The sequence below is a fragment of the Schistocerca nitens genome, chromosome 9 (assembly GCF_023898315.1).
Source record: "Schistocerca nitens isolate TAMUIC-IGC-003100 chromosome 9, iqSchNite1.1, whole genome shotgun sequence".
Taxonomy (NCBI): domain Eukaryota; kingdom Metazoa; phylum Arthropoda; class Insecta; order Orthoptera; family Acrididae; genus Schistocerca; species Schistocerca nitens.
Window position 1 is genome coordinate 505,818,113 of NC_064622.1, and position 16,832 is coordinate 505,834,944.

Here is a 16,832-nt window from a genome sequence, read left to right on the forward strand (position 1 = left end):
CTATGTCTGTGCGACTCGAGACTCTACCAGTCTTGGGCTGTGCCCGCGGCGAGTATTTGTGGCTGCTATTGGTGCCCCATCCGCAGTTGCGAGTCTGATGCTCAGGATCCCATGACTGTCGTGCGAATACGGGAGCAGTGGGTTCAGGATGCGCGTGCTCAATGCAGCGCACGATCTCAGCATCCTCACGCCGTTAGCGTCCATGAGAGAAGTCATTTCTTGCTCGGCCATGCAGTATCGTAGATCTACCCCACATACGGGGATCGAGAACAAGACGAGTACCCACATGGACAATGTGAGGACCTCTACAGCACTGAGCACTGTCATTACGGCGATTGTTGTTTCAGCTTTGATCGATAGAGCAATAGGGACAGGCGCACTGACAATCGTACAACCAACAACAGCACAGCCTATAACTGTAGCACCATGTTATCGTAATCGAAGAGTCAATGTCCTCTATACGGAAACACATTGCATGTGTGCGTGCGCGCGCCAAGGATAATAAATATTGCCATACTGTATTTTTCATTACCTTTCACAGGATGAGTGCGCGACGATTAGAACTGATGAGGAAGGGAAAATATATTAGTATGAGGTAAGGGATCACAGTCCGGAAACGAACGAACCGGAAGTTGTAAGCGAAAATTGTCCTGGCGTCCCTGTTCCGCAATTTTTGTTGCTAAGGTGGTAGAGTAGGAAACTCTCGAAGTTGATTATAAAGACCAAAACAACAAAAAGTCTAGTAAACATTGGCTCTGGAATGTGTACCTTAATAGCTACGAGCACTTGTTCATCTACGAGAATGTGAGACACATCCCATCTAATTAACATGCTCTTAAAGCATGCATTTCACAGCCCATATTTAGTGGACTTTTCTCTTGTTTTATTCTGTACTACCTCCTCCAACATTATGGAAAGCAAAGACCTTGCAGTACAGGAGGTGTGTTTCACGGTATGGAAGATGAACAAGTGCATTTCTCAGTCCATCAGTTCACACATCTGGTTATTCACTCTAGGAAAACTCAACTGAACAACGAACACACGAAATACAACCACACTCATTCTGCAGACAGTGACGGAACAGAAAGAAATTAAAAGTTTGATGTTGTTCAAACTAAGACTGGGACAATATTTTCTGGCATACAGCGTCAAGTCTTAATCATTATCACAGTCTGCTCTGACATTTTGAATTCGGAGAAGTCTATGGCCGCGTGGGAATAGATAGACAGATTGTATAAGCCTACTAAAGTTGAAGTTGTTACACCTGGTGACAGACGCTCGAGATAAACCGCGTGCTGATAAGAGCCACATCACTACGGTAATTGGAGGAAGACGTGCGAGGCACGGTGCCGTCACGCGGCCTTCTGCAGGCGTATAAGGAAGGGCTGGCTGTGTCACTGAGCACACCGTGACCCAAGGAGCTGCCGGGACGTCCTGTGTGTTGTCCGCGGCGACGAACATCACTTGCCTGGAGACAACCCTCCCTCATTCTACGGTGAGTCCTGTCCACTCTTACAGTTTTGTTCATACGCTGAGTAAGGGCTCCGTTGTAGTTCGAGTCGATACTTTCTCTTCCAATTTTGCAACGGTACGACATGCAGACTAAATCGAACCCAGCTATCAAATGAACGCGAAGTATAAGCAATGGCTGCCGCCTGGCTTGTGGCTGTCCAGGATCAACGGTATTTTATTTCGCGGCGGGGAGGGTTCTGTTTTCCTTCTTATTGTTATCATATTCTCACAGGTCAATCAACCTACCCCGTTAGGCCTCTTCTCTGCTCCTTGTTCCTTCTCTCTGTCGTAGCAGGTACTGTGTAGGTGGTGCAAAGCAGCGTTAAAGAAATTACCACCCAAAATCCACTAGACACTAGTTAAAAATCACTTCCTGAAAGTTCATGATAAATATCGATTGTCCGTTTTCTACCTTCATGTAGCTAATTGTTTAAAGTTCTATTGACTATTTATTGCCACCAAGACTCATTAAATGGCTACCAAGCCGGTATTTACGTCCTCACCTATATTGTCTCTGCAAGTTTATAGTGGTAAAGATGTGATACGAAAGCAGCCAGAATTTTGCAAAGTTCCACCCGAACACTATTCACGATCGAAACAGTCACCGACGCACAGCTTTGCGTGATTTAAACGTTCGGTTGATTCAGTGTTCTTCCTTTACAGAAGTGCTCGCCATACTACTCCGTCACGAATGCGAAAAGTGCCACGCAGATTTTGTAAGTTCGACAGGAATATTTCACACACAGTTATCTTTCACACGGAAGCACATGCAATTACCAAACGTTCACCAACATGTCTTGCACCCAAGTTACTTTCTGTTAGCAGTAACCAAACGCAATTTACTTGACTAATTCTCCATTTTACATACTGATTGCGAAGAGCGACATAAACTAATGTGTTCGGTACAATGGTCCGGAAGCGACTTTCTAGGCAGTATCATCGTACAGGTAACACACACCTCTCTGTGCACGGGAAGCTCTCAATTCTGATTTTCTGTTGACCTGAATGACCGATCGGAACACTCTCTCGAAAAATCCTCTCTTATCCAATCAAAGTTTAGAAAGTAATTTAACGTCAGTAAAAGTTCAGTTTATTACATTAGATTTAATTATAAACCAAAATAACAACAAAGTTATTTCGTACCTAATTTTTTTCTGGTTGCCTTTTACAAAAGCATGTTCACTGAGACATATGTTACGTGAATCGTTGTTATTCCCAGAAATATTTTTCAGTATGGATTTCATATAGGTCTTCACAAAATAAAACATTTTGGATTTTCACATGTTCCTCATTCACCCTCTCAATCTCTCCGACGCACTCACATAACAAAAAATAACTGAATATTAATTTTAAAAGATTCCAATATAAAAGATTCCAATAAAAATTACAGGTTTTACATAACGAATATTTCTAGTTGACCTATTGTTAGGAGCTGAACTTCTTATAATAGCTGCATATGATGTTGAAAGTTCATCTAGTGCCGTTACTAGAGCGGTTTTGAAATACCTGTTTTTCTGTAATTTTTACGTAAATTTTTCTGCTTTCGAAACTGTGATAAATAATGAAATGACATTTTTACGGTATATTTTTAGCAATAACAGAAAAACTAATGTAGTTTATTCAGATTCAAGGGATAATAAATATTCGTAGAATTCCATTGGCAGGTTGATTCACTGCCACAGGCGGTATCTGATATAGGTGTATTAGCTGCAGTCGAACAAAAGAAAAAAAAAAAAAAAACGAACGAATCCCCTCCAACTAGGGGCGCTCAGTTCTCCATACTTAACTGCACCTACGATAACACGGGGAATAACTTGTTGCGTTGCAGCTTGTATTACGTTTTGTCTCACGTTTCGAAAATTAAAAAAAAAAAACATTTCTGCTTAAACGTCAACGTAATAAACTAGTACGAATCTAGGGTAGACAACAAGTAAAGCCTCTCGATTTGGTGTCTAATTTGTGTACTCTCTCATTAAAAAATTGCTTCGCTTCAGGAGCAAATTCATTAGCACTCATGTCGTGCAGAAAATTAAGGTCAGAACAGTTTGTCGACAATGCTGTATCAGTTACACAGAGCAAAAATATTGGATGTCATACTTTATACCGTGTGTTATGCACATTGTTCGAACAGGACTGGATGCCAGAACAACTTACACTACAGAACTAACGTAACAGCTACATGGCAACAGCCATTTATACTTCGGTTTATTCCCAAACAAGTGTTGGTGTAACCGTAATACTAGGTAGAAACATTACTCTTAGAAGCAAACAAATAAATTAGAAAGGGGAACACAATCAGACTCCTCAGTAATGTAACTTTGGCCCCACAGAGGAAATGGAAATTCACTTAAAGCTTATAATCAGATATTATAGCTGCTATTCACGAATGATATGCGTTTTCTTTTATACCGAATATGTATGTGACAGAACCACCTGCCAATATGTGCTGCATTGCGTTAAGCCCTATGGTCCTGCGCTAATAAACAGTCGTGTAATTATTCACACGTTCTGACATAAAGTCAAAGGACTCATTCTTGCATTACGGGAATATACGTCGTGATCATGCCAAACAGGTCAATAGTAACGTTGAGATAACGAAGCAAGAAATTCTCGTAAGTTGCAAGTAAAATCATTTTGTGCTTAAGAATACGTGATCTGATTTTAAGACCAAAAGAATTTGGTTCGTTTGTCGTTTATTGCCGTGACTAAACTTAGGTATTTGGAAACCGAATGTATGCTTCTGTTAATGTACACTACACTAGAGCAGATATAGTCTGATGATGAAAATTTACGACCAAGAATGAAGTGACTCAGGAAGATTCCAATTAAAAAGAAAATCGACTGAGTCTATGAATGATTCATGATCACGAGTCTTCGGACTTGATGACATTATTTGTTACTTGCGTGTGAGGGAACTTTGTCGAACTTCCAAAAGTGTCTTACGTGAGTGTAATTCAGTTATCTGTGTTGATTTCATTGTTTAGCATAATAATAAAAATCCATTCCATTCTAAAGTGTGAGTGGATTTGGTTAACTGCAGTAATGCACCCAGAATGAGATTTTCACTCTGCAGCGGAGTGTGCGCACACTCCGCTGCAGAGTGAAAATCTCATTCTGGAAACATCCCCCAGGCTGTGGCTAAGCCATGTCTCCGCAGTATCCTTTCTTTCAGGGGTGTTAGTTCTGCAAGGTTCGCAGGAGAGCTTCTGTAAAGTTTGGAAGGTAGGAGACGAGATACTGGCAGAAGTAAAGCTGTGAGGACAGGGCGTGAGTCATGCTTCGGTAGCTCAGATGGTAGAGCACTTGCCCGCGAAAGGCGAAGGTCCCGAGTTCGAGTCTCGGGCGGGCACACAGTTTTAATCTGCCAGGAAGTTTCAATAATGCACCCATTTACTAGAGAGATCTACGCATCCGTTTTTTAAGGAAAATACAAATAGACACACTTTGCACACTTTGTTAGTGTTTAACCCTTGTTACAATTATAGGCACCAACATAGTAGAGGACATTCTCTTATGCATTTGAAGCAGGTACTGTCATACCGCAATAAATAAAAATAAGAGATTATTCCAGGAGTGTTGCACATTTTTTGGAACTATGCAGTCGTCTGTTCGTGACTTGAAGCTCGTTAGAGCAGGTAGCGGGCGGGTGCGCGCCTGTTCAGAGCTGCTGCCGCTGCTGACCTCTCAGAGCAGTCAGCGGTGAGCCATGCAGTGAGTCTGGCTTCTGATGCGAGACAGCGGACGTCGTTACGGCTGTGAGAGGTTAATGTCGCACATGCGAAGAAGAGTTGCGAGATCTGTCGAATGTAATGAACAGTATAATGGGTACAGATTGGGGATTAAGAGTAAATCGCAGAAAACTGATAATATGAATAATAGCAAAACAAGAACAGTGAGAAACTTATGTTCAGAATTGAGGATAAAGAAGTAGACGAATTCAAGAAAATCTGCTAAATAAGCAGCAAAATAACCCAAAACAGTTGGAGTAAGAAGGACATAAAAAGCAGACTAGCACTGGCAAAAAGTGAATTCATGGCCAAGAGACATTCAGTAGTATTAAAAAAAGCATTAATTTTAGGAACAAATTTCTGAAAATGTACGTGGGCGGTTCAGAAAGTAACCGATTGGTCACAGTGCGGGTTGTGGGGGGAGTAGCGACGCCATCTGTGTGTTCACGCACTCAACAGGTCAGTCGGCATCAAGCCGTGGTCGAGTGAACGTCGTACCTGCGCTAGTTTAGTTTTTGTGGCAGTTTGAAATGTGTGCTGCAATAGAAAACCCCGCCAAATGTGAAGTGCGTGCTGTCATAAGGTTTTTTACAGCCAAAGGATATTCTGCAGCAGCTATTCATCGTGAGCTTTGTGCCGTGTACGGACCAAGAGTTATGAGTGAAGGAGTTGTCCGTGAATGGGTACGTTTATTTAAAAGTGGACGAGAAAACGTTCATGATGAAGAGAGGAGTGGTAGACCATCATTGGTGACTGACGAACTCGTTCAGACAGTTGATTCAAAAGTTCGTGAAAATCGACGTTTCTCAATGTCGGAGTTGTCTACTGGTTTTCCACAGATTTCTAAGACTCTCTTGTACGAGATAGTGACAGCAAGATTGGGTTACCGTAAGTTCTGTGCACGATGGGTGCCCAAAATTCTTACCGACCACCACAAAACTCAAAGAATGGCCTCTGCATTAGACTTTCTGTCACGTTATGAGGACGAAGGAGAACCATTGTTAAACAGAATCGTGACCGGTGACGAAACCTGGTTTAAGTACGTGAACCCTGAGACAAAAGAACAATCAAAGATGTGGGCACATTCAAATTCGCCTACCAAACCAAGAAAAGCCTCGCAAGATTTTTCTGCCAGAAAACTGATGGCAACGGTGTTTTGGGATGCCAAAGGGGTGTTGTTGGTTGAATTCATGGAACATGGTACGACCATTAATCAAGACGTGTACTGTGAAACAATAAAAAAGTTACGACGGGCTATACAGAACAAACGCCGTGGTATGCTGACTTCCGGTATCGTTTTTTTGCACGATAACGCCCGTCCTCACTCTGCTCGCAGAACAACGGCCCTTCTTGAGTCCTTCAAGTGGGACGTTATCAACCATCCACCTTACAGCCCAGACGTGGCGCCAAGTGATTATCACCTCTTCATGCATTTGAAGAAATGGCTCGGGTCACAGCAGTTTGATGACGACGAAGAGCCCAAAGATGCGGTCACAGGCTGGCTCCAGGCACTAGCGGGTGATTTTTATGCAGAAGGAATTTCAAAGCTTGTGAAGAGATACGATAAGTGCCTCAATCGCTATGGAGACTATGTAGAAAAATAGTGCAAAGATGTAGTTGTAAGATGTATATATTAAAATATTTTTATTTAACTTGGTGTATTTTTTTAAATCAACCAGAGGTTACTTTCTGAACGGCCCTGTTGGTATGTTTGGACATTAGCATTGTATGGTAGTGAAACATGGACTGCAGGAAAATCGGAACAGAAGAGAAACATTTGAGATGTCCTGCTGCAGAAGGATGTTGAAAATTATGTGCACTAGTAAGTTAAGGAATGAAGGTTCTCTTCATAATTAGCGAGGAAAGGAATATATGGAAAACACTGACAAGAAGGAGGGACGATGATAGAACATCTGTTAAAGAGATGAAGGAATAACTTCCATGGTACTATGGGGAACTGCATGGGGTAGAAAGTGTAGAGGAAGATAGAGATTGGTATACAGCCAGCAAATAATTGAGGATATAGGTTGCAAATGCTACTGTAAGATGAAAACATTGGCACAGGACAAGAATTCATGGCGGGCCGCGTTAAACCAGTCAAAAGGCTGGTGACTGAAATAAAATAGAGGTGAAGAAATTTTAATTGCTGATCATGATGCAGTAGGAGAGAGAGCATTAAACCAGAGGGCAGGGTGGTACACGATAAAGACCACTGGAGTTGCAACATATGCAAATCATGAATGTTAAAATGACATGACTGAGAAGTTGTGGGTGCTGAGATATGATTAAATAAAAATGGTACCGGTAATTGAGAGGGGTAAAATGTAGTAGTATCTGTTACTAAAGTGCCTGATCTAGAATGTGCAGGAAGATTTCCATTTCTTCAGTGCTGAGTCGTAGGATGTGATAGCAGCAGACATTCGGTCTCCACGTAGTTCTGTCTTATGCTTTATTTCAGCTTACATCTTTCATAACTTGCTCCATAAACTTAAGCCGTGGTGTAACTGCAGTAATTTTTCCATTTACATATTAATTATTGCTTTCAATAAATAACCAATAATATGAACTCTGTTTAATGACGGTATTCTACAAACTAATCTTTCTTGGTATACTGTTACAAGCGCATCCGGAACATAAAAAACGACTGATAACATAACAAGTGGCGAAATTCTTAATAGGATGTGCGAAGGGGACAGTCGCCTCTTTTCCTCAGCCTCCTGGGTCCATGTGTCACGGCCACACAGTACCACACTCCAAACATGCCCTTTGTGAACCATTTTTTCTCATTTGTTGGCAGCTACTTTTGGAGATTAATATTTTCTTTGTTATATTGGGGGAACTTTTTTCATTGATAGTTCTGCTTCCTATTTCATATTTTCTTATTACAGTTCAGGTGATCTGGCTTCTCAAGTAAGTAGCACAGTCAACATGTTGCAGTAGATTGTCACATACATGTACTGGAACACTGATTAGTCGTTCTTTCTCACAAATATTCACATTTGGTTCAGACCAATTTTTTTACATGTTATATCCCCTCCACATTATCCATTTATGTATTCGAGATTTTTTTACTATTCGATAAAACATGTGTGGAACAAGTGCATGCACTCTTTTCTCATCTATTACAACATCCTTCTCCTTTTTATGAAGATGACAGTGAGAAACGGTGAAACAAAGTTTGTATTTTATTCCTACTTTCTTCAGATCTTCAAACACTTTCCGTATGTATGCAGAGGCTATGAATGTGGCAGTGAAATATGTGGAAAGTAAATTAACAACTAATTTTAAAACTTATATTCCTTCCCTGATTCCTCGGCTTTCTGGAAGCCAAATTTATATTCTGAGAAACTGGCAGAATTTTTTGAGACGTTGGACGTCATTATTTTATGATACATTCGCAAGTAGGCTAAATTATTCGTAATTTTAGCTTTTTAAGGTACTCTTCGGTTTTAGGACTGGCAATGCAAGAGGCTTTTTAATATCTGCGTTATGTTTTCCTGTTAACAGTTGTCAGGCGTAATTTTGTGGAACTGGAATTTCATTTCCGTTCGTCCCGCTTTGAAAAGTTTCGCAGGAATATTGTTTATTCTCAGGTGTTTGTTGTTTCATAGTTTTCTCATGGCTAATTTTCTTTTAGAAAGAAGTAACCAACTATCAGTGTTGGATCAAGCAATGTAGTTGCAGTAAATGAATAATTTGACATTTTATTTAAGAACCACGATGGCCATCTAATTTACACATTTTCGATGTTGACTTTGAACTGGAATGTCAATGAAAACACTCATTCATTGGGTCGTTGACTCCCACACATTTCACAATCGAAAACTCCAGGCTACTGTGCGTTAAGCAGTATAATGACACTCTCGACAACCTTCGATGCTCTGACACCCCCAGACATTTCAACTCATTTCTAAGGACATCGTTGTGCTGCATCCCCACTATACTTAATCTGACCCCTTTGAAGAGCAGCACGAGCGCAAATTTTGGTCTCGTGCACAGGTTGGAAGCACTAGGGGACGATCAAAATTATTTGCGGAAATTTAAAGGTGATATGATGCAGCAAAGGGTGTTTATGCACTTTAAGCCCTCCTGTTCCGGCGCCTGCCGTGGCGTGATCTCGGAGGACTGAGAGATTGGCTCAGGCGTGAATTAAAAGACCCCTCAGTTCGGCGACAACTTCGGTGGCACTTGCGCACCCGGATTGAGAATTTGAATAGTGCACCTCTACAGAGACAGCCTGTGAAGTTGTCGTATGCCCCTGCTGGTATCTGAAGCAGAGCGGTGTCAAGACGTTGCCTACCTACAGGCGCCTAACACTGGGTACTTCTTCATACTGTCAACATTCTGCCTATACGAGTCGCTCAACCTGTAGCCATAATAGCGATTAAGGTTGCTCTGTGATATGATCTTCTTGCATTTCGACGCAGTTTAAAGTTTCTTTGCCCATTTATTGCTATTTTCTTGAGGATATTAATGCCTCTCTAATGCACGATTACTGGGTGCTCTCATCGATGTTTATACCATGGTATATTTGTGATTCTTCTCTATTCACTGGCTGGTCACTTATTCTGATTGTTGGCTTTTATAGTCTTCATAATATTCACTAATATATGAAGTCTTTTGTGTGCTGCTTGTAAGCTGCTCGTAAGTTTATTTCCTTTGCACCAATTACTTGGTCTTTTTCTAATTTTGCTCTTGTTCTGCCACATACTATATTTAGTAGGTCGTCTGCATAGTTGATGCAGCCTCCAATATTTGTTATCCTCTGAAGCTGGTTCATTAATGACAACAAACAAGAATCCGTGGGCAGCTTTTGGTGAAGTTTTTCACAATTTACTTTCGAGGTATTCCAGTTTCATTAGCCTGTCTGTGGAGTAATCTCTTAGGAAGTTGTAGAGACAACTGGGCAGCCCATCTGCCTCAGTCTATTGTACTGGGCAGGCAACCATAAACTATCGATAGCCCCAGCTTTATCAATCATTATGCCTATAATGTACTTGTCTGATGTATTCTTAATATGCATTGCGTGATTTACCGCATCTTCGGTGTATTTCCCTTTCCTCATACCATAATGCAGTAGCTCATGTCTACACTCCTGGAAATGCAAAAAAGAACACATTGACACCGGTGTGTCAGACCCACCATACTTGCTCCGGACACTGCGAGAGGGCTGTACAAGCAATGATCACACGCACGGCACAGCGGACACACCAGGAACCGCGGTGTTGGCCGTCGAATGGCGCTAGCTGCGCAGCATTTGTGCACCGCCGCCGTCAGTGTCAGCCAGTTTGCCGTGGCATACGGAGCTCCATCGCAGTCTTTAACACTGGTAGCATGCCGCGACAGCGTGGACGTGAACCGTATGTGCAGTTGACGGACTTTGAGCGAGGGCGTATAGTGGGCATGCGGGAGGCCGGGTGGACGTACCGCCGAATTGCTCAACACGTGGGGCGTGATGTCTCCACAGTACATCGATGTTGTCGCCAGTGGTCGGCGGAAGGTGCACGTGCCCGTCGACCTGGGACCGGACTGCAGCGACGCACGGATGCACGCCAAGACCGTAGGATCCTACGCAGTGCCGTAGGGGACCGCACCGCCACTTCCCAGCAAATTAGGGACACTGTTGCTCCTGGGGTATCGGCGAGGACCATTCGCAACCGTCTCCATGAAGCTGGGCTACGGTCCCGCACACCGTTAGGCCGTCTTCCGCTCACGCCCCAACATCGTGCAGCCCGCCTCCAGTGGTGTCGCGACAGGCGTGAATGGAGGGACGAATGGAGACGTGTCGTCTTCAGCGATGAGAGTCGCTTCTGCCTTGGTACCAATGATGGTCGTATGCGTGTTTGGCGCCGTGCAGGTGAGCGCCACAATCAGGACTGCATACGACCGCGGCACACAGGGCCAACACCCGGCATCATGGTGTGGGGAGCGATCTCCTACACTGGCCGTACACCACTGGTGATCGTCGAGGGGACACTGAATAGTGCACGGTACATCCAAACCGTCATCCAACCCATCGTTCTACCATTCCTAGACCGGCAAGGGAACTTGCTGTTAGAACAGGACAATGCACGCCCGCATGTATCCCGTGCCACCCAACGTGCTCTAGAAGGTGTAAGTCAACTACCCTGGCCAGCAAGATCTCCGGATCTGTCCTTCATTGAGCATGTTTGGGACTGGATGAAGCGTCGTCTCACGCGGTCTGCACATCCAGCACGAACGCTGGTCCAACTGAGGCGCCAGGTGGAAATGGCATGGCAAGCCGTTCCACAGGACTACATCGAGCATCTCTACGATCGTCTCCATGGGAGAATAGCAGCCTGCATTGCTGCGAAAGGTGGATATACACTGTACTAGTGCCGACATTGTGCATGCTCTGTTGCCTGTGTCTATGTGCCTGTGGTTCTGTCAGTGTGATCATGTGATGTATCTGACCCCAGGAATGTGTCAATAAAGTTTCCCCTTCCTGGGACAATGAATTCACGGTGTTCTTATTTCAATTTCCAGGAGTGTATTATGAGTCTATGATGGCACAGATGGCGGCACGCAACGTTTCCCTGTACTTCAGCTGAGTATTTACCAAACGAATTGTGCTGTAATATTTAACCCTCACAATACCAACGGGGGACGGAAGGTGGGGTACTTTAAGCCCATCAATAACAGACATTGTAATGTAGTCAGTTTCTTTATGTTTTAAATTTTTGAAAAACTATTTGTTGTTTTTAATGAATTCTATCATATTCCATATATGTTTTAAATATTTCAACTCAGTTACCCAAAAATTTAAATAACCGTAGTAGATGTCTCTGTCCCCAATGGAAATCGTAGTCAGCATTGCCAAGTTCTGGGACATAACTTACATATCAGCACCTCTTTAAAAATTATGTTTAGAGTAAAAGCCAACAACACAGAAAGAAATGTGAATTCCTTATATTTCTTATGTTATTTACAATGTGAGTACTATATATTATTGGAAGTGCTTTGATATTGCTAAAATTGTTTTAAAAGGTATTTTAAGGTTCTGGACCCTAATTACACATATGTACCTCTTCAATAGAACGTTGTTAATATAATTTTAATTTTTTAAAAAGGGCACAATGTACCCTCTTCGGCCCCCCACCTCTAAACTGGTAATGCACTTTATGCAAAATTCCTTGATATTGTTAGGGCTAAGTTGTTCTGGATCCCTAATGATACTTGAGAATCTGCAGATTCTGGTTAGTCGTACCTGCAAAGGAAATTCGTTGAATGACGCTGTTAAATATGGAAAAATCTGGTCCACTAGCTGATGGAAGACTGGTGCCATTATTATATCAACCTCTCGTGCTTTCCTTTTTTTTTTACTTTATTACTGCCCAGCCCAATGAACTTCTGGGCAAATGAAATCGAAACATCATTCATATGCTGCTGGAGTAGTTCACAGCGAAGATACTGTCTAATGTCTTCTGGTCCATCGTCATCATACCTCTAGATCATCTCAAGGTCGATATAACAGTAGGTATCGAACCATGTTTGTTGTGAGTTTGCATGTGAAACACTAAATGTCTGTTACAATTCGGTCCTTGACATGTATCTCGCATTTTTCTGCTCTTGTTTGATGTATTAGTTTCTTTATATTGTTGTTTGATTGTCTGATAGAAACTCAGCCTTGTTTGTCTTTCTGTTTCCCCTGAGGTTCTGTGGTAGTATCTTGTCACCTGCTGTGATGTCCATCTCTGTGGAGTGAAACGTCATGGAATTTCAAAAACCTTTCGCTACATAACAAATATTGGGATGGACTTATCGCGCGCCGTAAGCAACATTTGCAAAAACTTGTTGGCTGTGGCATCATCATCAGTTCCGCTTTGCTGTAGTGGCTGTAACTTGAATGCTGCCTTTAAATGTTCCCAATTCGCTTTACGTAGATTGCATACTCGCTTGCGCTGCATGATAGAGTCTAACTCATCTGTTATTGTGCACTAATTAAGATTATGGCCAGACCTTCCACTCTGCAATGTGGTCCCTGAATTTTTCATTTGCAAGACTGATATTTGTATTCGGTTCTGCACACGCGCGATTTTCGAAAGTCAGAGGGTTGATAGGCGTGTTCAGGGCATGAATGTCATACGCAAATTTAAAACAATTACCAGCTTTCGCTTGACACTGTTCTGCCTGTGACTCGTACAAGCATAGAGTGTGCCATGTGAGGAGAAAGGGCTCTTGAATGACGCCATGTTCCAGATCATCAACAATGGAATGCACCCAAGAGGTGATGGAGACCACAGCCGTCGATCTGGGCGCCCTTCTGGACGCAGGGGACGGCGCAGTCGTCACACTGGTGGCGGGCGGCACACGTCTCGTGGCGCACAGGGCCGTGTTGGCTGATAGAAGTCCCGTGTTTGGCGGCATGTTTCGCCACGACTCACTGGAAGCCAACACCGGTGAGGTCGCAGTCCCAGACGTGGAGGGGCCGGTGCTCCGCCAGCTGGTCGCCTACCTCTACACCCTCCAGGCCCCTCAGCTGCCCAGCCTGGCACCCCAGCTTCTGGCAGCCGCTGATAAATATGGCGTGTCAGCCCTGAAGGCTCGTTGCGAGCAGCACGTGGCCGCTCAGCTGTCTGTCGAGACTGCGGCGGCCACAGCTGTTCTGGCGATCAGGCACTCCTGCACCAGCCTCAGGCAGGCCGCCGTTAACTTCATAAAGGCCAACGTCACGCAGGTTATGACCACGCGGGGTTGGGCTGACGCAGTGCGCACTCAGCCAGAAGACGTGGTCACACTGGGTCAGCTGCTCGCGGATCCTCCAGCAGAAGCCAGGTAAGCAGGTGACGAGCCACTTCTCTGTGGTACACAGTTCTAAGTGTTATTCTGTTTCCGAGCCAATAATTATACTTAGTGTACGAGCGTTTTAGAGCAGAAACACATCTGACAAAAAAAAATCACATCACCAAAAAGTAATTAAGGTAGAGGAATGAAATTTGGGGAACGTGTTTGGCTAGGTAACATACATAACTGATTAACATCACAGGTTAATGTAAGTGGCAGATTTGCCATTGCAAATGTGATATGCTGGCACATTAATAAGTGGTGTAACCACCAGAATGTTGAATGCAAGCATGCAAATGTTAATGCATTCTGTTGCACAGGTACTGGATATCAGTTAGTGAGATGGAGTTCCATGCTTGTTTCACTTGGCCGGTCAGTACAAAGACGTTTAATGCAGTTTGTGGATGACGCTGGTGTTGTCATCCAATGGTGTCCCATATGTGCCATATTGGAGATAGATTCGGTGATCGAGTAGATCAAGGCCACATGTCGACACATTGTAGAGAATGCTGCATTACAACAGCTGTTATGTGGACGAGCGTTATCCTCTTGGAAAACATCTCCTGAAAAGTTGATCATGAATGGCAGCACAACAGGTCGAATCAAAAGACTGACGCACATTTACAGTGTGGGTGCATGGGATAACGACGACGGTGCTTCTGCTCTCACAGGAAACTGCACCCAAGAACATAGCTCCAGCTGTAGGTCCAAAGTGCCTAGCAAGCAGAAAGGTTGGTTGCAGGCCCTCAACTTGTCTCCTCCTAACCAACATACCAACATCGCTGACAGTGAGGCAGAACCAGCTTTCATCAGAAAACACTAGAGGCCTCCACCCTGCTCTATATTGATCTCTCACTTGACACCACTGAAGTCGCAAATGACAGTGGTTTGGGGTCAGTGGAATGCACGGTCCAGGGCGTCTGGCTCGGAGCTGTCCTTGATGTAAACCATTTCTAGCATTTCGTTATGTCATTGTGGTGCCAACTGCTGATCAAATTATTGCTGCAGGTGCTGTGCAATAATGGTAACTTTGTCCCAATCAACTCGCCCCACCAAATCTCAAAGGTAACTACTAATGCTCTCGATCGCTAGAGTACGTATTTCAGGCTAACCTGAGTTATACGTCCTCATAGTGGTGCTACTAGCGCCACTCTCATGCGAATGGCACGAAATCTGAATAGACATAATCTTTCAGATGTAGAAACAGACGTACAAACTTTCCTTTATGTCGCAGAACCCCTTCTCGGTGCTGCAATTTCTTCTCCATGAGTGTACGTGATCACTTGATGTTTTCCACAAATTCATTTAACAGTTTCATTTAATGCTATAACTTAACTGCATTTATTAACAGTTAAGCTGGCTAACGAAAATCAAGGAAGTGACAAATTTTTCATAGCCTTATAAATTGCTTTGTCCGTATCTGCAATCATCATTTCTATTAAATTCTATGTGTGGAACAGCCAGTCACTTAGATTCAGGCATCAAGCCTCTGAATAAAAATTACATTGACTGTGGACAGAGGAAGAACCATTGTAGTGGTAGATACAACTATGTGCTGCTGAAAACGTAGGCAAACACAGTGATGTTTACAGTTGGCAGCCAGGTCATGAAAGTGTGCAGGTCTTTTTCTGTGTCCTGTATAGTGTCACTGTTAACCTGTCGATGCAAAACAGTCTTTATTGTTGTTGGCTGCCTCTGCTGCTGCCTACAAGGAGGTACATACAAATGGCGTCATGCTATGCATAGGGAAGATGAAGACGAGGAGCAACTCTGTCACCCAATACCAGCACTTAGTGCTCTATAGCAGGCTTTTGCATGGCTCAAGGAGGCCTGTAACGTGTTTGTAATTTCTGATGTTACCAAACAGAAGTGTCAACCTCTGGGGTAGGTGCAGTAAACCAAACGGTCAGAGTAACCACTATTTCCATATTAGTACCACAGATTTGCGTGTTGTGTATCTCTCATTTGCTTACTTGATAGATGTATGTAATACAATTATAGTTTCCATAACAAAGTTCCCTTACTTTCCCTAGCTGAAGCTGTTGAGTTAAGAAGTATGCTAGGCCCTAATAAGTGTGTAGTTCCCAGTCAAAGCACGAAAAGAAGACTCCAGTAAAGAAGTTTACATAAGCAGATGTGGTGGAAGGCGTAGCTGCTTACTTCCGAGATATTCTAGGCCCACCTCACGGTACAACAAGAAAGTCCAATGACCAAAACAGCTGCATTATGGCCCTTATTCACACTTCCTTCCTATTTCTGTTTAGTTGTTCTTCAGGATGCATATAGTAGCTAAGTACGCTTCCCTCTATTACACACACTAGGGGGAGGTTCTATTGATCAAAATGCTCTGCCCGCTGGTTTGAAGAGCATCCATCAAATCTCTGCTTGACTTTCTCTGTGTTGTTGGAACTTCTCTATTGTGTTACTAAATGCTATATGGAGAATTCTACTGTTTCTACTGAGACCTTCCCTACGTCATCTGTTGTTCTTGCTGATCCATCTCGAAACAAATTCAACATTGATGAGATGTTCAGATCAAAATATTATTTGTTACATACCGTCTCACAGTACAAATACTCCCTACAAGCTTAGGTCCTGGTGTTTCAAAAAATTTTACTTTATTTTCAGATATATATAAATATTTATGCCATAGTTAATGAGCTGCTTAATAAACTGCAATTCTTATCTTTGATATAATGTTGCCTAAGCAGCCTGACTGCTTTACAAAACGCAACTGAATGAGAAAAATCACAGTCTCAAACTCACCAGTTCAATATAGTCTAACAC

The 16,832-nt window shown here is 43.1% G+C and overlaps 1 protein-coding gene across 1 annotated transcript in view; it reads left to right on the forward strand.

Annotated features, from left to right (window-relative positions):
* LOC126204379 (ankyrin repeat domain-containing protein 6-like) overlaps nt 1-16,832 on the forward strand; it is a 195,659-nt gene that overhangs the window by 159,147 nt on the left and 19,680 nt on the right. The window lies entirely within an intron of this gene.